The sequence below is a fragment of the Gallus gallus genome, chromosome 2 (assembly GCF_016699485.2).
Source record: "Gallus gallus isolate bGalGal1 chromosome 2, bGalGal1.mat.broiler.GRCg7b, whole genome shotgun sequence".
In the NCBI taxonomy this organism is placed as follows: domain Eukaryota; kingdom Metazoa; phylum Chordata; class Aves; order Galliformes; family Phasianidae; genus Gallus; species Gallus gallus.
Window position 1 is genome coordinate 128,836,570 of NC_052533.1, and position 17,249 is coordinate 128,853,818.

Consider the following 17,249-nt stretch of genomic DNA (forward strand, 5'->3'; position numbering starts at 1 on the left):
AGCTACACCTCACTCTACTTGCTGCAGTCTCATTGAAGAGAACAGCCTTCTCAAGAAAGAAGGAAACTTCTGAAGTAATACTGACTGAACAGTTTAAGAAATCCCAATTATTTTCCAGTCCCTTGAGCTTTTATACTATATTGCCTCTCTCCTCCTGACAATTCTGCTGCCTTTCCTATCTTTTAACTGCTTCTTTGCTTTCTTCCTGTTGAAGTACAAAGCATCACAGAAGACAGATCTACCCACATACTGAAGCTCAGAAACCAAGCAAGAAAACTTTCTTAGATCTTCTACTTACAAAAAAAAAATCAAGTTACCAATAAAACATCACCAATATTCAGAGAATTTTCAGTGCTAGCTATATCCACTTGAAAAGAACAGTGCTCTATACAGAACCAGCTATATTTAGCTAATTCCATCATGTCTTAAACACAGCCAGAAGAACCCCATCCCAGGAGAGAGAAGATAGAAATCACGATAAGCTGTGCTCACCCTGTGCTTCCCTCACCACGCTATTTTCATAGGGCAGTGTCATCAAAGTAAGTACCTTATTAGGAGATACTCTATCTCCTAATCTATCTACAGCACTACGGTAACCAGCAGTTAAACTTACTGTGGACTTTAAGCAGTACCTTGTTCAGTTAATGACACCTAACCATTCTCATGCTTAAATTTTACATTAACAATACCAGATAATCTGGAGAGAAGTAATACTGTTGCAAAATCAGCTCAATGGAGATGCTACAAATGCATTTTCAGCCTTAATGATTCTATGATTTAAGGGTATTGTTAAAAGTGTACAAAGCTATTGTTTTATGTTAACAGAACAGAACAATCTCACACATCCCAGAGTCTTCCACACTCCTTAAAATCAGCTACATGCATTTGTTTGCTTTTATTTATCGTGGGTTTTGTTCTGCTCTAATAACTGCTTGCCTAATAAAATGTAAAGGCCGTTGTAATTGGCGTATGATATCCATTCAGCATAGAATTCCACCTTCTACAGCAGCTCAACTACAACTATTTGTGGAAGTGAACAGCAAGCAGCAAATAATGGAGACAGGCATTTGGGGAGGCACACCCTTCACAATCAGCAAGTTACTGTTTACAATAGCAGATTTTAACTATTTTAACGACTTCAGTATAAAATGTCTTCAGAAATCACACAGTACTCAGAAAAATCATGATTTGATGTTAATAGCCGAACAGTATCAAGTCATGACTAACACTGAGACTGAAGCTACTGCACTTTATTTTAGGATTTCTGTAGCTAGTGGTCCTAGCTGAGAAAAGTAACTATTTACAAAGCTTACTTGCATGTGTTTAAGTCCCACGGAAACTGATAGCACTGTTGAGAAAGTATTACATAAGTACAAAAATTACAGTGCTCCACTGAATGAAAGCCCAGGACACTGTGTACACTTATATTTTTCAGTTTTCAATAATCTACATAAAGAGTTATCTTGCTGATCAGAAAGCCCATACATACTGTTCACAGTTTCGGAAGTGTTTATCCACCTGTACACAGATGAAGGGCAAGGAAAAAAGACTTACATGGACAAGTTAGGAGATGGAACCCTACTATCATCAGCTAGGTTCCCAAGGTGGCTCAGCGTTGAAGTCGAACTGTTCTCTATAAAGCACTTCTCCTAAGCCTTCTGGATAGTTGTAAACTTGATCAGAGATTTTGCCCTGTGGGAAGAAATGCATACAAAGGTAAATTTGATGGCCAGAATGAAATAAAAACTTCATCTTAGAACACATAACATTCATTTTCAGTTCTGCATAAGGAGGTCTGCAACTTCCCCTTAGGAAAGCCTACAATCACACACAACACCGTTTCCAGCAGTGAACATGAGCTCCGAGCAAGACCAAGTCACATGTATGATGCACTATTAAGACAGAGTGGGCACATGAAACTGCTGGCTTGTGTCCATCTTCTGTTTCCTGAGCTGGAAGATCTTTAACCTGGAGGCAAAGAGCTCCTGCTTTAAGGAAGTCCTCAATGTCTGACCACCCTCCCAGAAACACCCATAACTCTGTGACTGTTGTGATTTGTCCTCACTTCCTTTTTCTACTTTGTAATTCCTTTGCGACCTTCCTTTTCTCTGCTGTGAACCAAGGTGGCATGTGGGTGAAAAAGCTCTGTGGGTGAAAACAGTGCTTCAGATAGTGAAGCAGAACACCATACATACAAATCCAGGGAAGAGCAAGACATGAAAAAGAAGCAAACCTATGCTGGCCTTCAAGAATGAGGAAACATTTCAGTTGGCCCATAGAGACGAAGGCTGTTACACACAACACCAAAGCAGCTTTCTAAAGTACGTAGCTAAAATTAAGGCAAAGCAGTGACAGAACAGTATGAAGAACACAAAAAGCAGTCAAGAGACACAAACCAGCCATGCCGAGAAGTTATTCCTTCTAAAAGAAACCACCACTTTCACAGAAATAAACAAAGTACAGAAGAGCCGCTTGTGTGAAAACTCAGCATATGCTAAAGTTTCCACAAATTTGTTGTGGTCTATGGCATGAAATCCAGAATGTACCAATGTATTGTTAAAAAAAAATAAAGTATTTGCTGTTCTCATTATTTAAATGAGACTACATGTGCAGACTACAAAGATTTGGCTTCTGGGAATCTCCTAACCCCAACAATCATCTTTTCAACTGCATTACGGTTAAGCAAACCGCCAAACTATATTTCTCCAGTTATTCCTGCTACTAGAAAGATAAGCTACCCTAACTTGAGAGTAACTTTTCCACCGCAAAGAGAAATCAGCTCTAGCTATAAATTAGCATGAGCATTCTGTAGCATATAATATTAAAAATAAGCCTCACTACTCAAAATTATTTGAGATATTATCACAGAATGGTAGTGGTTGGAGAGGACCTTTGGGTATCTCCCAGCCCGACCCCACTACAGCAGCTCCCTGCAGCAGTTGCACAGGAAAGCATCCAGGTGGGCTTTGGGTATCTCCAGAGGAGGAAAGTCCACAGCCTCTGTGTGCAGCCTGCTCCAGAGCTCTGTCAACATGCAAGTAGATGTTTTTCTCATGTTCAGGCTGAGCTTCTGTGCTCCAGCTTGTTCCCACTGCCTCTTGTTCTGCCACTGGGCACCACCAAAAAGAGCCTGGCCCCATGCACTTGACTCTTATCCGTTGGATATTTATAAGCACTGGCGGAATTCTCTCTCAGCCTTCCCTTCACCAGGAAGAGCAGCTCCAGGTCTCACCCCTTCCTCATACAGGAGGTGCTCCAGGCCCCTCATCATCTTTGTGGCCCTCTGTTGGACTCTCACCAGTAGTTCCCTGTCTTCCTTGAACTGAGGAGCCCAGCACAGGGCACAGTACTCCAGATGTGGCCTCACCAGGGCAGAGTGGGGGGGGGGGGGGGGGGGGGGGGGGGGAAGAATCACCTCCTTCAACCCACTAACCACACTGTTCTTGATGTGTCCCCTGGATACCACTGGCATTCTTGACCACAAAGGCACACTGCTGGCTCATGGTCCCCCCCGTTGTCCACCAGGATCCTCAAGTCCTTCTCTGCAGAGCTCCCTTCCAACAGGTCAGCACCTAACCTGTACTGGTGTACATGGTTACTCCTCCCCAGGTCTAGGGCTCTATATTTGCCTTTGCTGAACCTCATTAGGGTCTCCTCTGTCCAGCCCTCCAGCCTATTCAAGACTTGTTGGATGGCAGTACAGTCCTCTGGCATGTCAGCCACGCCTCCCAGCTTCATATCGTCAGCAAAACTGTAATCAAATTATGGAGCTTATGGAATTCTGCCATATAGAATTAATGTATATGCAATGTGTTTTATCATCCCCTTCTTTCATTCAAGCAAGAAGTCAGTAACATTTCATTTTCAGATTACGCATACAACACCGCTTTCTTAAAACAAGCCAGGAGCCCCACTGTACTGTTGTAATGCTGTACTTACTATGCTCAAGAACTTGCATAAATTCCAATGATTTTTGAATTAAGTTTACCTTCCCCATGAAATAAGTCACTGAATACAGGTACCTCTAGGGGGAACGCATGACCTTTAGTGCAGCACATAAAAGGACACGCTCTGGACAAATACAATCAGCAGTACTATTCTGATAAATGCTCTCACATGCCCAAGGAGAAAGCATGCAGAGAAACAGCTTCCATGAAGTTGGAATGAAATCCAATCATTTTCTGTAGTAAGTTAACCATGAACGGCTCTAAGTTCCAAAAGCCCTTTGGAATTTCCTTTAAACTAAGATTATTTGTCTGAAAAATCTACACAAGTGTATAGAAAACACTCTGACTTACTTCACATTGGCAAATCTGCATGAAAGAGACATCTGGAGATGAAAATATGATTTCAAAGCATGCTAATTTTACTCCATAAGGCAAGTAATTTAACTAACAAAGAGTTAGTTTGCTCTGCTGCAGTAGAGCAGGACAACCATTTTAAGCCACAGAGGCGTAGCAGATGCCCATAATTCATATGGACAATGCCAACGTTGTCTATGTGATGTAGCACAAACGACGAGTTCCATTGTATAAGGGTTTGAAAGTAGATATACAAGTGTTCTTCACTTAACAGTGAGCTTGAAGTTGTGGGTATGTGCTTTGCCTTCTAATACTCAAGTGACACCTATATGCGTGTATTTATATACCATCTGTAAATTTATCAGCAGGTGCCTAGACTGACTGCATGCAGCTTGACTAGCAGTGCTGTACTTTGTACCAAGTAACACTATCCTGAGGAACAAGAAAAACCCTAGTTGTCCGAAGATCATAGTTTTTCCAAAACAACTGTGTCAGCATGATGTGCCCTATGAGCACCAGCCTGAGCCCTTTCTAGCTGACACGGCCCTCAGATCCCAAGCCTGACACAGACAGACCTACAAAACTGTGCGTAATTCATTTGCTTTGCTAAAATGATCCACTGCATCTCTCAAGTTCCAAAATAAACAAAAAATAATAATTAAAAAAAATCTAATTATCTGAAATAAAATATCTAGGAGCCAAACCCTAAATATCTAGAAACGACCTCACGCAGGCAGACAGACAGACTCGGAGGCACCAGCTCCTCAGGTCCACAAATAACACAAGCTATTCTTCTGGCACAATGGGTCTTTCCCAGCCCAGTGCCAAGGCATTTCTGTGTGGCAGTCTGAGGGAAGTGTGGCTGTGCTCGCTGTCCCAAGGAGCACGCAGGTCTGCCAGCAGTTCTCCCATCAACTCTCTCCTGCACTAGATCAACTGCATTTCAAACTGAAATTTGCCATTAAACCCGATTTAGTCCATTACATGATTAAGCATCCCTTCAGGAAGAGACAGTATAAACTCCCTGCCAGAGCACACTGTCTCTCCTTTAATTGGAGAGATTGAATCATTCTCAAATCATACGCTCCAGCTGAGCATTACTCCCAATATACACCTGCACCATCTTTTTTCTTTAAAAATACAAAATGAAAAGAAACAGCCACCAAACTAACCCGGATGCATAAGCAGAACGCCTCCATGCAGCTGCAGCACCAGAGGATGCAGTGAGCCTTCCTCTTGCCTCCAGTAAAGCAGGAGAAAATCTTGCATGGCTGTTTAGCACCAGACAATGCCACTCCATGCAAATTCTTGTGGAAATCCCTCTTTTTCATGGGTTTTACGTCCTGGGAGCTGGTGGCTGCCTGCTATCCTCTGGCAGTGAGAGGGAGGGAGGCCGGCGTGCTCAGCCCACCCCAGGCAGAGGGGGGAGAGAATGGAGCAGCTCCCTGCACTCGCCACAGCCCCAAACACATGGGGAGGGGGCTGCAGTGGCACAAGCATCAGCCACAGCGGCAGCAGCATTGTTCACAGGGTGACAGGAAGAGAAGAACTAGACTGGACCAGTCCAGACTGGAACAAACCCCTCCTACCATTACTATTATTCACAACCCCCCACTGCCCACTGCCCCCCCCCCAGCACTGCTGTCTCTCACATTTATCAAGGAAAGAATGGCAGCAAGTGCCAGGGCTTCAGAGCCAAAAACCCAACAGCTGGGGTGGGGGTTGAAGCTGAGCAGCATCCCCCAACCCACCACCATGCAGCGCAGAGAGCAAGCCGCACTGCTGCCTGGGAGAGGAGGCAGACCCAGCTAACCTATTCCGTGAGATGCTGTGTTTTGGTGCAAGGCGGCTATTTTCAACTGGGAATACACAACCAGTCACTGGAGACTGCTGCAGAGCTATGAAACTCAGTGCTTCTCCCATCTGCTGGCATGCATGAGCTGTGCAGGATTCAGAAGGGCTGGGAAGAAGGTTTTAGCTCACTCACTTTCCTCTTTGCCATAACCAGGTTCCTTGGCAAAGACATGCACCTCCTTGGGCTCTGAATGGGTCTCTGACATCTGCGGTGCTGCCTACTAACAGCCGCAGTGCTTTCCTTCACCCATCTCAGGTGTCCCACAGCTGCAGTCCCCTTACCCACACGTCACCCCCTCCCTCCCACACCAGGCTGGCAGCTTGCTGTGATCAGCAGTGTGGGACACCCTGACACTCACGCTTCACACTGGGCCACAACTCGACCCTCTGCTCTATGCTTCCCAAAAGCCACCAGCACAGCTAGCAGCAGCCAGCTGGGCCACCAGGACCAGCAGAGGTAGCCGCATCGAGGAGGCTGAGCCCCAGGCAGGAGCCTTCCAGAAGGACCTGCAGCACCTAACCTGCAGCTGTGCTGACTGACCAAGGGGAGGAGAAACGGTGCATCCTTGAGACAAGCTTTTTTCTGCTGTCTTCTCTGCTTCTCGGGAGGAGGAACATCCCTGGCCACAGACAGCTGACCGGGAGCAAAGGATTCCCCTTTCCTCCCGGCACTGAGGCAACATGCCCCGTCATTTCTGCTCCTGCACCGGAAAGAGCCACTTGTGCAACACCGCATGACTTGTGCCATACCCTCCTGCCTCGTGCTGTCACCGCGCTGCCATCAGCCACGCTGAGAGGGACAGCCGAGGTGACGCGGGGCCACCCCGGGAGCGGCTCAGGTGAGGGAAGAGAGGTGTTACGGCTCGGGAGGGAACCCGGATGGATGGCCGCGGTTACAGACGCACAACATGGCCTCTGCGAAGCAGAGGAGGAGAGACGCCTCGGCCATGCCGCGAGCACTTCTGCTTCCCCAGCTCCCCTGCTCGGCAGCCAGGCCTGCCCGGCGGCCCCGCGCTCCTTTCCGGCTGTCATTTACCGGCAGGACCGCGGCCAGCAGAGCAGCCCGCAGCGCTGCGGGCGGCTGTGACAGGAGCGGGGCTGGCGGGCCGGGCGGCCCGTTCGCCCCGAGGGACCCCGGCCCTCCCCGCGGGGCCGGGACCCATCGGCGGCACCGAGCTCCCTCCGCCACCCCGCGCCCCGGCATGGGAGAGGGTAGGCGGCACGCAGCCCCTCCGCCGGGATCCGCCATGTTGGGTCCGCCGCCGCCGCCGAGCCCCCCGCCCGCTCCCCTCGCGCCGCCGCCCGCCGCCCGCTCACTCCCGAGCCCCGCGGGAGCGCGACTCGGCTCCGACGCGGCCCCGGCGCCGGTGCCCGGCCCGCCCCTCCCGCCCGCCGCTCCGCGGGCACGGCCGGCCGCCATGTTAGCGCGGCGCCCGCTGACCCTCCGCCCGCCGGGCTCCTTTCGCCCACCGCATCCCCGGGACGCGGCCCCGCAGCGGCCGGGGAGAGGGGCGGCCCCGGCCGTGACTCATCCCCGCCGCATTCCGTTTGCCACCGCCGGCGAGGGGACAGCCGGGCTCGCCCCGGCGGGGAACGGGCAGCACCACGGCGGCCTCAGCCCCCGCCCCGGCGCCGCTTCCCCCCCGGCCCCCGGGTGCCCCGCGCGGGCGCGGCGGCCCCTGGCCCCGGTACTCACGTGAGATAACGGCCCGAAAGATTTGGTAAATCGTCTTCTCTTTTTAGGCGGAATTTTTAAAGAGGGATGTGGGAACCTACAGCAGAAATACAGGCGGCGGCAGCGGCGCCTTCCAGGGCCATAGGCTGCGGGGGCGACCGGCGGGGAAAGCGCAGCGCAGCGCCGGTACGGGAGGGCACGGACACAGAGAGACGGAACGGAGCGGGCCGGGGCGCGGGGCTGCGGCGGAATGGGAACAGAAGGCGAGTAGCGGAGCGGCGCGGCGGGCAGAAGAGCAGGGGGCGCCGCCGGCAGCGCTTTTATAGGCCGCGCGGCCGCGGGGAGGGACCGGGACCTCGCGTCAGCGGCCGCGGGGCGGGAGGAGCTGCCGCCGCTCCCGCCTTCCCGCCTCAAACCCGGCTCCCGGCGGGCTTGGCTGCGTTCCCGCCCGCTCCGCGCCGGCGGCGGAGGAGGCGCTGCCCCGCCGTGCCCGATCCGCCAACGTGGAGGCGGCCGCCGGGGCAGGTGCGGGCCGCGCTCTGCGGCAGCTTCCCTCGGGGCCCGAGTGCCGCGCCGAGCGGGGCCCCTCATCCAGCGCTCTTTGTGGCGCCGGAGCGTCTTCAGAAGTGGGTTGTTGTTTTTTTTTTTTTTTGAGCCGCCAGTTTGGGAATGGCAGGGAACGTCACCGTGAACTGTGAGAGAAGGGGAGCGCAGGGGCTGCGGAAAGAGCGAAGCTTGTCCGACACAGGCGTTGGGTTCAGGACGCTGAGTTGTTTCCAGATACGGGCCCCGTGGAGGACAGTGCTTGAAAACCCACCTTTTTTTTGCAGCCTTTTAGCAGTTCCTTGCAGAGCGCAGGTCAGGAGCTGTCAGAGATCATCCCTCAGAGCCCAGGGCGGGGGGTTGCCCACATACGGCTTTGTGTGACAGCCTGGATCTCGGTTCTGGTAACGGCACCCACGGCAGTGAGACCAGGCCGGTGTCATGCAGTGCTGAGCAGGTGGCAGAGGCCGGGTCCTCACAGCCGGCCGGGAGCCTCCTTCACCAAGGGAACAGGAGCCCGCTGCCTGCTGCTGATACATGGAGCATGAAGCTGTGAGCAATGCTCACTGGAGGAGACCGAGCATGGAATGGTTTGGGTTGGAAGGGACCTAGCTTGCCTCGCGTTTAGGTGAGTTTCAAGACAGGTAAATACATGAACTATGGGATTTAGCTGACCCACTCAGGCACTCATACAGCTGCACATCCTGAAGTCCTCATTACTTCATAACATCCTTGCGAGGAAGTGCAGCTCATGCTGCAAGTGGAAAACAGCAGCTCAGAGACAGAGCTCAAGTAAAGGTCACCAAGGAGTTTGGTGGCAGAGCTAAGGACCAAACCCCGATCCCACAGTCCTGCCGTGTTGGTTACCAAAGTACACAGGGCTGTCAGGTTCTTAAAGCTCCTTCATGCAGTTATAGTCCTTCCAAGGCACTAAAATCTGCTGAGAACCCCGTAGAAGAGGATGGAGAGTAATTGTTTTGGAAGGCAATTGTTAATCTAAGAACACACTGGTTTATTAATTAAAACCAAAATCCTGTGGGTTAGTGCGGGTTGGATTTTTTTTCTTGCAAAGCAAAACTGGGTTTGTTGAGTTTTGTAGAAGAGAGAATGTAGAAAAGTGGCTAATAGACACACACCTGTCATCTCTTCAGAACTAAAATGAGACAGAAGTTCTGCAGCAAGCAGTGATGGAGTTTGTTTACTCTTCATCTGTTGTCACCTTCTCTTTTGCGAATCGTTTTAAATGAGGAGGAAGTGAGCTGACAAATGTATGCAGTCTCAGTGCGGTGTCTCATCTTTCCCGATAAGAGCACTAAGAGTGTACAGATCAGCCAGTAAAATCAGGTGCTTAATGCTGAAGTCAGAGGACCTCTTGCATACATTTGCAACAAACCCTGCATTCAGGAATAAAAACACAGCAGTTTGCACTGTTTTCTCAAGTGTGTTCCGTGCTACACCCCTCACTGGTGACTTGCCTGCTGTTTTGAGTTCCTATTCTGGAATAGTAAGTGCAGGAGGAGGAAAGGAATCACCAAAAAACCCAAAATATAACCCACACACTAAAGAAAAAAAAAAGAAAGAAAGCTGTAGAGATATAGGAAGAGAGATAAGAGAGATTTGGGCAGATCTGGACAAGGGTGCCATAAATGTGAATCATTAACAGAGAAAAAGGGAGGAAGGATTAGAAGGGAGGACAAGGGTTATAGGGATATAACCAGAGGAGCCATTCAGACTGCTATATTCTTAGGGAATATAGGCTTTTTTTAATGTATTTTTGGAAGGGATTTAAGCTAGGAAAAGGGCTTGGTTTAAAGTTTGAAGGAGTTTAGTGATGATGAAAGAAACAGTAAAAAAAATAGGTCAAAAGTAGTTCTGCATAGAACTATTTATTTTATCTGTGTTCTTATCTTGCGATGGCAATAGCTGAAGATGTCTCATCAGTACATGAGGGATGTGACTGCCACATCAGTTGCTGCCATTTCATCTACATGCACCTTCCCAGAGGAGTTCTTGTTTTGCTAGGTAGGGGATGTTTTTAATATTCCTACCGTGCGCATGAAAACAGGCTGGCTGTTGAGGAGGGGAGGACAGTCACGTAGGCCAGGAAAAAGAAGTTCAGTTTGATATGCAATTAATTGGGGGCACTGTCAGCTATTTTAAAAACATATGGAGGGAGGGAGGATTTCCTGCTCGTGGAGGAAGCAACACTTGAAAACAGAAACATAAACTTCATCCTCTCAGTCTACTGAAAAAACAAAAAGAAGTGGCACACTGTTCAAGAGTGAACTGCAGACAGAATGAGGACCCACACTTTATGCAGTGTTTCCACTTTCACTGGTGATAATAACGCAGAAATAGAAAACTGATGTCACAGCTCAAATGCGTAGATAGTCTTAGCATTGCACTGCACAGAGCTAACGCTGCTTTGTACACACAGGCAGAACGTAAAAAGTCCAGTAAGTTCCTTCACTTCATTAACATTTGTCTACACTCGGTTTTAATCCTTCAATTAGTATCCTTGCGTGGCTCCGCATGCACAATGTACTTCATGGATTACTAGAGTAACAGCTCACGTTGTGTTCTGTAAGATGAAAAGGCAGCAGAGCACAAAAGGCAGGTACAGCCCTCACTTCCAATTGCTTACACCACGTTTCCTTTTCTGCCTTCACATGTGTTGTTTCCCGCACTGCTGACAGTTGGATATAGACAAAATTAGGCTTTATCCCTGTGACTCAGATAAACAGGAGCAGGAAGGACACCCTTCCCCACCTCTCATTTTGGAACGCAAAAAACACTCAGCGGTGAGGTAACCGTGTGGTCGGGAGTTTCAAACTGATTTGGGTAGATGTCTGAAGGCTGCGTAGCCTGATGACCTTCTCCACTAACCCAAAGTATTTCCTTCTCTTTATGTCTTCCTATGGGCTACCTCTTCTCTCCTCTGGTTCTCCCATTTCCTTTCCCTCTCCGATGCGCTATCACCAGACATCAGCAGGGGATCAGATTCCGCTCCTGCAGGTGAGAGAATGAGATTATTTCCTCCTCCGTCTCCTCTTCCTCTTCCCTCTCTGCTGCCAACTCCTGCAGTCATCGGTGTTTTTTCTTAAAGCATCAGGTGCAGGAATTGTATGGGTATGCAAGAATTTCAACTTCCATCGAGAATAAAATCATGACCATAGAGAAGAGTTTGAAATATGTTTGCTGAAAACATGAAGCAACAAAGGATAAATACAAATAATAACCCACTTTTTGTGTAGGGAAAAGGTTACTGCAATTTCAGAGTGCTTGGACTTGGCAATACGGTTTCTCTCTTGGCTTCTTGGCTTCACGTCCATGCGGAGGCATCCGGTGCCAGGAACAGTTAGCAATCTGTAGCTGTCCAGCAGGAGCACCGAGCCATTGCAGTAGGAGGAAAGAAGCAGTCAAGATTTCATTTTGGTCTGAGCTGCGTAGGGGAGGAATGGCTGTGCGCAGGGCAGGCACGGGATGAAAGGAAAATGAGCACAGTGACAGATGATGGGACCCCTTGTTCCCACTGTGCTATAGAAGTACTAGAGTTCCAGCAGCCTCTGTGTAGTAGAACTGTCTGTATAAATAGGACCTTTAGGCAGTACTGTCCGTTTGGTACTCGAATCTTTGTACCTTTCTCATTGCTGCATAGTTCAGAGCTATCGCTGTTCCTGTCCAGTGGAAAGAAACACTGACATGCAGCTGGAGGAATGATTCATAATTATTAAAAGCCTAGAGGTGGTGGGAGGAAAGACATGTCTGCTTTAGCACACACAGCAGTCGCCTCTCAACTATGTTTGCTGAATTATTTGCTGGATCAAAATAGCTGCAGCAGAAATCAGATCTGGTCTTGGATTAGCCTGGTTTATACAGTGAATATTTACAGAATACATCTCATACTCAAGCTAAGTCATTTGAACAAAGAAAAGGTTAAAAAATGAGTATATATCGGCTCATTGTTTTGACTGACATAGCTTCTACAGAGGCATGTGAGGTGATCTGGTGCATGGAAAATTAATGGAAACAGTGGCTCAAAGCACTACATAAGGGTATCACAAATAAGTAACACTGAACTTTGGTTGTTTTAGAAAGATCAAAAGTAAAAAGAAGTAACAACAACAAAAAAACCGTCTTGATTTAGGAGTATCTAGCAATATGCTATAAGCACAGTTTTGCAGATATAGCCTTTTATCAGTCCACTGCTAGAATGGTATTGAACCTCTATGAAAACCTAGAGTGGATGACCAGAGACTAAAAGAAAATGTCTGTGAACTAGATATCTTACCAGCTGAATAAGGACTATCAAAGAGAATATTCAAATATGAGCGTTACTGTGGAGTCCAGTGACCTGCTTGCATACGCTGTATTAACTAGTAAACAGCAAGAAGATTCAAAAGCTTTAAGTACCTGCAACAGAACATGGACTTCCTACTATCAGGAAATAGGCCTAAGCTCAGCCCAAGTTAGAAACAACTTGGACTTGTTATGCAGTAGAGATTAATTGTGTGTTGATCATTCACATTCTAGTTGTCCAAGTACCATAGATGATCATGAAAACCTGCAGGATCAGCCAGTGGCTCAGGGTTCGGCCCCTGTGAAATTTATCTTTTCTCACTATGAGTTTCTTTAGATTGGTGAAGAGGCATGAAGTTTTCCTTTATGGACAAACAGGAGGCATCTGTTCCCAGAAGAGTGAACTAATCAACAGTGATAAGTCTATCATCAACTTAAAAATGCAGCAGTCCAAGTGCTGGAGTGAGATGAAGTGTTGTGTGTGCCATCCAGGCCTTCTGATGAAAGTTAAAGCAATGTGTATCGTGCTGTTACTAGTGGTTACAGAACAGAGGTAGTCTTTTCTGGAGTGGAATCACAGAGTCACAGAATGGCTTGGATTGGAAGGGACATTAGAGACCACCTCCCGCAGGCAGGGTTACAGCCCACCAGCTCAGGCTGCCCAGGGCCCCTCCAGCCTGGCCTTGAATGCCTCCAAGGATGGGGCATCCTCAGCTGCTTTGGGCAGCCTGTATTTGTGCCTCACCACCCTCTGAGTAAGTAGTTTCCTCCTAATATCTAATCTAAATATCCCCTCTTTTAGTTTAAAACCATTCCCCCTTGTCCTGTCACTATCAGACCATGTAAAAAAGTCAGTCTCCCTCCTGTTTGTAAGCTCCCTTTAGGTGCTGAAAGATCAAAATGAGGTCTCCCCCCAACCTTGTCTTCTCTAGACAGAACAAGCCCAATTCTCTCAGCCTTTCTTCACAGGAGAGGTGCTCCAGTCCTCTGATCATCTTTGTGCCCTACTCTGGACCCAGTCCAACAGCTCCACATCTTTCTTGAACTGGGGTCCCCAGTTCTGGACATAGTGCTGCAGGTGGGGCCTCATGAGGACAGAGCAGAGGGGAACAATCCCCTCCCTCTCCCTGCTGCCATTGCTCTGTTGATGCTGCCCAAAGTGCAGTTGGCCTTCTGGGCTGCAAGAGCACACTGCTGTTTGATGTTCAGCTTTTTGTCCATACGTATGTGTTGCTGTATGTTACCCTTGCCAGGATTTTTTTCCGTCCAGATTTTTCTCTCAGCTGTGTATGTTTTGTATAGGTAGTCTTTCCCAAATTTGATCCTAGCTCCACACAATTAGGAGTGTTCTCAGGCTCCTACGCTTGCTGGTAATTCTTGTCACTCACCTTTCAGCTTGCCAAACACACACGTGTTCTTCTTGTGTTCTCCAGACAGCAGATGCAGCAGTTTGGCTGAGCTTCCCTGGCTGCTAGGGCATTTCGTCAAGCATGAGTTCCCTCAGTTTTCAGAGAGGAAGTTTTCCAACTGAGCCTTGAAGGAACACTGCACTCATCAGTATCCCCCACTGCCCTCCTGTGTGACCTGCAAGCAGCAAGGGAGGGACTGATCGCTCGAGACCTCATGTCAATCTGAGAGGCCTCTGAATATCTTCATTTTCTTTTCGACAAAAAATATTTGACCCACTTAAAATGAATCTTGTTTACCTGCATGAATAGATTTACTAATGTTAGCAGGAGTAAGATGAGCAGACTGGCACTATTCACAGTGCTATGCATCTGAAATTTTGCATACATTAGAAGTTAAGACAGACTTCCTCAGAAGGAATTCTTTTTCCATAAGGAAAAGGAAAACCATATATACCATGGATGGCAGCAGAAACCAACACGAAATAATTACTCCTATGACACAATGAGGAGCATACAGAACGACCTGCAGGATCTGGACATACATTGCAAGGAGAGGAGCTGCACAGCTCCAACTGGTGCACTGAGTTGTCAGAGCACTGCTGCTGGTACTTGGGGCTTCTAAAGGTATGGTCTGTCAGCAAGATTTTGAGTCCCTATTTGGATGCAATCAAGCTGGATTTTCATCTCTAGCAAGCTGTGTTAATGTACCTGACGTTCTCTTGAGGCTGGCCCTAAGATTTGTAGCTTGTAATTTCTGTTTCTAGGCTCATCCTTTCTGTGGTCCTCAAAATCAGGGAAGGAAATCCCTTTTTAATTTTGTTGCCAGTAAGGTCCCTTGAGCCAATTGATCTTATTCAGGACTTCAGCCATACTTTGCCCAAGAATGCAAGGAAACTTCCTGGATCAGATGTGAGATGGAAATACAAGTGAAATCTGGATAAATTTTGCTTGATGTCTGATGCTCTTTTTCATACCTAGCAGCTAGGATGTGCGGCCCAGTGAACACACTCAAACCAGAAGATGCATTGCCAAGCCAGGAGTTCTCAGCTGTTTCTAACAACTCCTAAACCCCAAGGTACAATCCCAAGGAGCAGATCCAGAGAGGCAGCAGGGTCAGGCTTGGCAAAGCCAACACTGGGCAGGAGGCGCAAGCTCATGAGAGCTGCTGCGCTGAGCCAGGCAACGGGGACGTGGCTCTGCTGCTCCCCTCTCCTTGGAGACCTCCAGAACTGGGGATGGCAAACAGTGGCTGACAGCAGTGAGCACAGTGCCATGAGTGTTCCCTGTCTGACCATCATGAGAACTGCCACTAAAACTGGTCTGCAAGTCTGAGAACAGGATTTGTTTTTTTGTTAAGAACTATGTACAAAGGGGGCAGATAATTCTGTTCATGCTTGAAACAGTGAGAAAAGAAGTAACAGTGAGTGCTTTGCAGAATACATTTTCCTGTGAGTAAAAGATTTCAAGGCACCAAATTATTTCTGATGGGTTATTTTGAAATAAGTAGAAGGATGCAGCCTCACTGAGATTTCTGCAAGCACTGACAGTGCCACAAATGCACTGATGTGGCAGGAACACGTTCTCTGGGTCACAGGGACATTTTCAAAATTCCACTCTTCTTTGATGCCACTCAGCAGACAGCCTTGAAAACTCATCTTGTTAGCAAAAACACCACCATCCTCTCCTTCTTGCCAACTTCTTTCTGTGCCCATCTCTTCTCCATTTTATATAATTTTCCTGTGCATTTCAGAATTTGCTTCCCCCTTCCACAGTGCCCGAGGCAAGGCAGAGCAACAGCACCGCACCAGGGAGACTTCTGTGGTCCCACAACTGGTCGTCCTCGTGGGGAAGAACTGTGTAAAGCAGAGTGTGTGCAAGTTACTGCCTCCACACAGCACCACGTCTTCCTGTCATTTTGGATGTCCTGATCCCTTTCTGGTTTGCCCTCAGGAGCCAAAGGAATGCTTACCCTTTTCTGTAAGAGAAGCAGGGTTCAGAAGATTGATTATAACAATAAACTATGATTGTGTTTCTGAGATTTTACATGTAAACACAATCTTAAGTGTAATTGGTTTCAATGACTTCCATTTAATTCTTGGACAAAGTTTGCTTTTAAATACCACACCAGATTGGACATGGCCAAAGATAAATTGAATGCAATTAGATCTACTATTTGCTTTGATGATATGCTACATTATTTCTTACAACAAACCGTTTATTATACGAAGCTAATGGTCATACTCATGCATTTAACAAATCTAATATATTGGAAACTGTAGCAAAATGGTAAGTTTCAAATTGAGTTATTCAAGTCTAGGGAAAAAAAAAAAAAAAAACTTATTCTATGCAAGAGTTTCATCTACAGTTACATCCTTGTCAATGCCCAAGTCATCACTTTCACAAAGAATTCTTAAACTAAGAATTTCATCCGCATTTCTCATCATTACGCAAATCAGAAATCTTAATTACACTGCCTCTTCGTGATGACTTTAATTTACATTCGCTTAATGAATGTATATTCTTAAGTAGAATGACTGAATTTAAATGTTTTTATGGTGTTGTTAACATAATACTCCTTAAAAGTGTTAATAAGACCTCTAAAAAGACTTGTTCTCATCTACGCTGAGCCAGCTGTTGTACTGGGCTGTCCTGGATTTATTTGAATACTCACGAAATTTACTGAAAATTAGCCTTGTCTCCATCATCATCCCTTCCAACAACAACAACCACAAAGTGATGTAACAATGACAAATGGAATCCATGAAACTAGACCCTCATGGCTGTGACAAGAATTCTTCAGTGCATTTCCTGGAAATTTGTAAAATCACGGTGATTCTTCTAATATTTAACCCAAACAATTTTTACTTCCCTCCCCACCCCAGCTGCTGAAATTTATCATGATTTCATCATGGCAGCTGCAAATTAATGAAGACAGTATATAGTCCCTGAGAATACAAATATTTGATCATAGGAATTGTTAGCCCTTGAAATGCAATGCTGCTTACCACAGAGCTAATCCAACTACTTTGCATTCTGAATTTCCACTTCAAGCCTTACCTTCAGTACTTGTCTTGTTCATGCAGCTGAGGAATGCAAATGCCATGCCTTACAAGATAAAAACCAGAAACAGCAGCAGAACACCTGCCATCATCCATTGGCCTAAAACTT

General features: G+C 47.3%; 1 protein-coding gene and 1 long non-coding RNA gene across 5 annotated transcripts in view; one reads left to right on the top strand and one right to left on the bottom strand.

Annotated features, from left to right (window-relative positions):
* AZIN1 (antizyme inhibitor 1) overlaps positions 1–8,142 on the bottom strand; it is a 25,577-nt gene extending 17,435 nt beyond the window's left edge. The window contains 2 exon segments of one of the 4 annotated variants that reach the window (NM_001008729.2): positions 1,555–1,692; positions 7,852–8,142. The gene's annotated coding sequence lies outside the window, so the exon portion shown is untranslated. 4 annotated transcript variants of the gene reach the window in all.
* On the top strand, positions 6,885–15,551 carry LOC121113120. The gene is made up of 2 exons (XR_006938587.1): positions 6,885–6,994; positions 14,106–15,551. It is a non-coding gene; the product is annotated as an uncharacterized LOC121113120 (long non-coding RNA).
* Positions 15,552–17,249: the final 1,698 nt, after the last annotated feature.